The 6,111-nt window shown below is 37.8% G+C and overlaps 1 long non-coding RNA gene across 1 annotated transcript; it reads right to left on the bottom strand.

Moving 5' to 3' along the window:
- Positions 1 to 335: 335 nt before the first annotated feature.
- LOC126621686 (uncharacterized) lies at positions 336 to 2,159 on the bottom strand. The gene is made up of 2 exons (XR_007623135.1): positions 1,674 to 2,159; positions 336 to 497 (listed from the first exon to the last, which is right to left on the bottom strand). It is a non-coding gene; the product is annotated as an uncharacterized LOC126621686 (long non-coding RNA).
- Positions 2,160 to 6,111: the final 3,952 nt, after the last annotated feature.

The following is a 6,111-nucleotide window of genomic DNA, read 5'->3' as shown; positions in this document are numbered from 1 at the left end:
TTCCAAGAGTCCCCGCCGATTACGATCACAATGTAAAACAGAAGCATGAGGAATAGACACATGCAAGTCTGATAACAACTGAAGTATCCACACAACTTCAAGAGTGGTAGTTGTCATAGTCCCATACTCTGCCTCTGTGGAGGGCCAAGAGACGGTATGTTGTTTTTTGGACCAAGAAGAATAACAAAACCAGAAATTGATCTCCTATCTCAAATCTAAAGTACCAATTTGAAAATGAGTATCAAAATCCATGTTGCCCTTTCGATATCTAAGAATCCTTTTATGTCACGCTCCGGATCCAGGTCTTAAGAAATAAACAAATAAAAGAAAGCCAATTGTGTGAAAATAATTCCTCTTATAAAATTAACCAAAAATTCTTTACAAGGTTACAAAGAAATAATAAAACTCTTATTTCTTACAATAACAAGAACAGCTCAAGCCTCCTTTCCAATTTCATCTCATCTTGCCTACCCTTTTGAATTGCCTAGTTCATATACCTGCAAAATATAGTTAGGATGAGCTTGAAAAGCTCAGTAGGGACTTATACCTTCACATATATAATTGACAAAATTCAATTATCAATGAATACTTAAAAACACATATGAAATGATATGCATGTCCTATATCATACATTTTACCATGATAGTTGTGATATGTAATGCTCAACTTTACAAACTAAACCCGTTCCCAAAACATCCCAACCCCATTATTTTGTTAGTCGTCCTGTCTAACTTTTTGTTGCCAGTTCCAAATTACCCGATAAATAACCCGTGCACTTTAAGTTGACCTGAGACCTGATACATCCAACACTCTAGCTCAACTACGCAAAAGATCTTAACCACTACCATAATTCCATAATTTCATCAACAACAACTTGGCACATTCTCGTATCATGTGTAGTTCACAAAATCATGTATAGGCAGTTCGTCGTCATTCCGTAAATGATATCCCTATACAATGCATAGTTGAATATCAGAGTGCGTAACGAACAAGACTAACAAAATAATAAGAATATTATTAAACAAATGAGAATGCCGGAATGGCTACAAAACCCTAAGAGGCTACATTGTGACTAACATATTATTCTACGAGCTACAAAGCATCATATATATAGAGAACTAACCTAACCCTAATAAGCAAGAACAAAACCTTAATACTAATGGGCTAAGCCCAAATTCAAACAATAAAATAATCCTAAATTCCAACACCCCGGTCAAACTCATGGCGGTACAAGTCATGAGTTTGCCAACAAGCAGATGCGGATGCAAGCTACGTTAGGCGGACACGACAAGGCAAGCTCTGTTTCGCGGACACGACAAGGCAAGCTCTGTTAGGCGGACACGACAAGGCAAGCAAGCGAGCAATCAAGCAAGTAAACGAACAATCCAGACAAACAAGCAAATTCGGGTGGTCACAAGTTCAAGCACTCGAACAATTATTGTGGTGGGCAACAACAAACACTATATGGCGCAACCTTTCTTAAAAACAATCAGATATAGCTTAACAGGCCCTTCAACCAGTAGGCCTCAAACACAAGTGGCCCAACAAACATGTAATTTTCTTCTTTCCCAACAACTTTGAAATACAGCAACCATAATCATTCTTCAAACCATGGCAATAATGTTGGCACAATATCCTCAACAGTTTCTTCAAACAAACTTTCTGGATTTAACCTGATGGTGACGCGGTGTGGATATGACTAGATTCAACGAGTTGATTCAAGCAGCAGCAACGGTTGTTCATTATGCGAGTGCAGTAGCACACATGTTCCAGCTGAGGCAACAAGTCACCAGATTTGACGATCTGAGTTCGATGGCAGGTGGTGGTGCGTGGAATCGATGCGGGTCCAGCGGATTCGAGACTACTGAAAGGTGAAGGTGTGGTGCAAATATGGGTGTACGAGTACTGTTCAGGTGGACGGGAGTCACAGCGGGGGTGGTCGTGTTGTCTCCAGCGCAACGAGGCTCTGGAAGCTCGACTCCAGTGACTAGGCTTCAAATTTCTCATCTTCTACATACTTCTTTTTTTCCTTTTTTTAATAGAAACACAAATCCTAAACAACTTCTAGGCACCACAATAAAGCAAACCGACAACAAAGAAGCGGAAGAGATAAGGGAGTGACGGACAGACCGATACCAGACACAAGCAAATTAAATCCCGAAGATTGAAACTGCTCTAATACTAAGTTGAATATCAGAGTGCGCAACGAACAAGACTAACAAAATAATAAAAATATTATTAAACAAATGAGAATGTCAGAACGACTACAAAACCCTAAGAGGCTACATTGTGACTAACATATTATTCTACGAGCTACAAAACATTATATATATAAAGAACTAACATAACCCTAATAAGCAAGAAAACAAAATCCTAATACTAATGGGCTAAGTCCAAATTCAAACAATAAAATAATCCTAAATTCCAACATAAATCATAAACAATAATTATTTATGTATCCAAAGCTAGAACGTAACTCCAAGTCATTGCCACATTCATCAAGCACTTTGATCCAGCTCGTGTGTGACATTGTGATAAGATTCATAAAAAATAGTTTATCAATTAAACTGTGATATGTTCCTCGATCGACAAGTAGGACAGGTTTCTATGGTCCAAGTTCATCAAATAAGCTAGCTAGTCGTATATACAATATGGTTTATCAATCCTCTCCCCTAAGCTTGAAATGATATTTAATATCCTCAAAGTTCTTTAAGAGTAGCTACCATTGGAAGGGACATTGGATGGATGTTGTGACACAAGCAACACCAAAAATCGTAAATCTCCCGGTTATTAATACTATTGTTCAAAATTTAAACACAAATTCTAGTTTGTATAGTCTTGCATCACTACTTTACATCCATTCTCAACCATCTTATATAGAATGCTAACCTAATGCATCTTTCGGGTCAAGGAAGCATTTACACGGTGGCTCAAAGAGGACAAATTTTTCATTGTGCTCAGAAACACGAGTGATACATCATGTGTTATTATATAAGTAGTTGAAATTTTTATTTATTTTGTTAATTTTTTTATTACAAGTATCTCACCACTCATATAGATAGTGTATCATCTCATGTTTCGTGCACATAAAAAATCTCTCATCAAAGAGGTCAAAGGTCAATCGTATTACCGTATAAGCATTTCCATAGCATTTCTAGATGACAATAAAAATTGGAGTGTAGTTGAACTTCCAAGGGGTAAAAAGGTTGTGGGCAGTAGATGGATTTACAAGACCAAGTTTCACTCAAATGGGTCAACTGAAAGACACAAGGTTAGATTGGTGGCTTGAGGGTTTACTTAAACTTTTGGGGTTGATTACTAGAAGACATTTGATCCAGATGCCAAAATGAACACCGTAAGGGTTCTCTTGTCAATGGCTGTCAACCATGAGTGGCCATTGTATCAAATGGATGAAAAAAAATTCCTTTTTACATAGAGATCTTGAAGAAAAAATGAAATTGTAGCAATGATTCATTAACTTTAACTCAACTGGAGTAATGGTCCCTTAACTAAAAATTTATGGTCATTGGTCCCCTAACTCGTCAAAACGTGCAGCTATGGTCCTTTTTGTCAACTTCGTTACAACTTCCTTCAAAATAAATCATGTGTTATGCACGAGAGGCTGAATGAAGAGGTAAATATGGAAAACCAAATGAGAAAAATTTGTTGCACTGGTCCCTCAACTTTAACTCAATTGGAGAAATGGTCACTCAACTTTAACCCAATTTGAGCAATGATCCCTCAACTTGAACCCAAATGTAGCAATGGTCCTTCCAACATGACTTATTTTGACGGAGTTCATGAAAATGACGATAGCGATACGTTTTGATGAGTTAAGGGACCAATGGTCATGAATATTTAGCTGAGGGACCATTGCTCCAATAGAATTTAAGTTGATAAACCATTGCTACAATTTTCTTTGAAGAAAAAGTATACATGAATTACCTCCTGGTCATCAACATAGTATAGTAAGTAAATCATCCGGGAAATCTTTTCATCTTACATTACCTAACTAATATGGAACTTAAAGTTGATAATTTACCCCTACAGTGTTCCAAGATCCCAAATAATTAAGTCTGAGAAATGAACCACAATACACAATGATCAAATGACTGTTAAGAGCTGCTAACGTCTTAGAGTTGTTTTTCATACCCAACAATAATCCTCAATAAATCTTCGAACATGTAACAAAATCATATCATTGTCTATACCTGTGTTCTAGTCCGTATTCCATACCAATATTTAGGCCATACATTAGTAGCACAGTTGAGCTAACCATTTCATTTGGTGTCCTGTTTGTTTCGCTTCATATCCTAGATTGTATAAAATTCGAGACAATTTCTTGCGGTTGAAGAGATTTAAGTTTTGAAAGGGTTGAAGCCAAACTCAAGTGGGCGGTGATCTTCTTTCTCTCCTTGTGAGAGACTTTCTCTCTGCTTGAGAGACCTTTCTCACCACCGCTTATGTGAGGGTTCCACTTTCGATCAACTCCGATGCCACTGACCCTAGTTGTTGTTAGGGTCAGTGGTTGTGCTTTCTCTGTTATGTTGTCTTCCTTGTTGCTGTTTTTCCCTTGCTCTCCTTTGCAATCTGCCCATTTCTTCATACCCCAATTGGTGTTACTCCTTGCTCATCTCTGCTCCGATCTACAGCCACTTCATAACCGCGGTTTGTTGCGATTGTGAAATCCCGTTCCTGGATTTCATTATAATAATCTACGTATTGGTATTATAGAGATTTTATATTATTTTTCGGGAAATTAATTATTTAAAATTCATAGACCATTCGAGTTCACAATTTATATTGTTGAATAGATATCGAGATCACAAATGCATAGGCGAAAGACGTTTGCGAATTTGGATTATAACGGTATAGTTACGGACATTTGAAGTTGTTGCTAAAAAAAATGAAAACAGAAGAAAAAGCCACAGGAGTGGCCAAAAGAGAGAAGGAAAGAAAAGCCACAGGGTGGCGAGAGAAAAGAAGAAGAACAAAAAAAAAAAAAAAAAAGGCAGAGGGGGTCTGATTCTAACCCGTTTTGGGGCGAATTAGATCTGTTAACCCGCAAACTTGATCCGCTCATATCTCCTTCATCCGATCTCCGTTTTGGGTGATCTTGGTGTCCATGGAAAGCTCTTGACGAGCCCTACATCTCTGCAGTATTAGATTTCCCATTTTCTTATCCATTTTCCAGTTCGAGGCAGCAAAGTTCCATGGGTTTCCGGCGATTTTATTATTTTTCCAGTGATTTCGGCAACCATTTCTTTCGAGTGAGGTATTAAACTTCATCTACTCTTCATAATCTTCATGATGGTATGCTTGGTTTGTGCTTTCGTATTTGTTTTAGAGTTGGGTATTTAGAACCCTAGAAACCCGGTTTTTCCCCAATGAATTTGGATGGTTTCTGGTTAGAATTTGTCGTTGGCCTAGTTGTGAATAATGTTTCCCTTGTTGAGCTCTAGGTACCACGTAAATTTGAGCCTTTTTGGTTAAGGTTGAAAATTTGGGTTTTCAAACCCTTCACCATGGCTACCATCGCGTGTGGCGGTGCGTGGGACCGTCCACAAGTGTTGTCTAAGCACTAAATACCTTCTAGTGACCCTATGAACCTATGTCTAGCTCGGTTTCCCAAAATTCAATTGTTTGATGTGGTGATCAAATTGGACCACCATTTGTTTGTATGATTGACGACAATCCGATCGTTGGATCGTCGTATCAGTTGTTGGACCTTTGAGAACTTACGGATTGGAAATCCGATGTGAGGATCTTCCAATTTGAATAACCTTAGATTGTTGATCTTAATGGACCTACCTTATCGATAGTTGACGTTCTAGTCAACATGCTATACTCTAAAGTGTCGTTTATCTCTAGTTTGTTGTTGAGGCTTGATGGAACTTAGTTGGCTCATCACGATGGCGTGCCATTCTCGGTTGACGTGTGTCTCGATATATGTATTAGTGGCATCATATTGAGTTATACTTGTTAATTAAATATGCTTTCTATTGTAGTGTTATTTTATTTTTAGCATCGATCTATGTTTATTAATTGTGATTCGACTGTAGCTTGGAAACGTTTATGAAATGTGGTTAGATATGTATGATCAGTATGATG

Source organism: Malus sylvestris, chromosome 5, assembly GCF_916048215.2.
Source record: "Malus sylvestris chromosome 5, drMalSylv7.2, whole genome shotgun sequence".
In the NCBI taxonomy this organism is placed as follows: domain Eukaryota; kingdom Viridiplantae; phylum Streptophyta; class Magnoliopsida; order Rosales; family Rosaceae; genus Malus; species Malus sylvestris.
The sequence above is the reverse complement of the archived record's forward strand: the minus strand, read 5'-3'. Positions and strand labels throughout refer to the sequence as shown.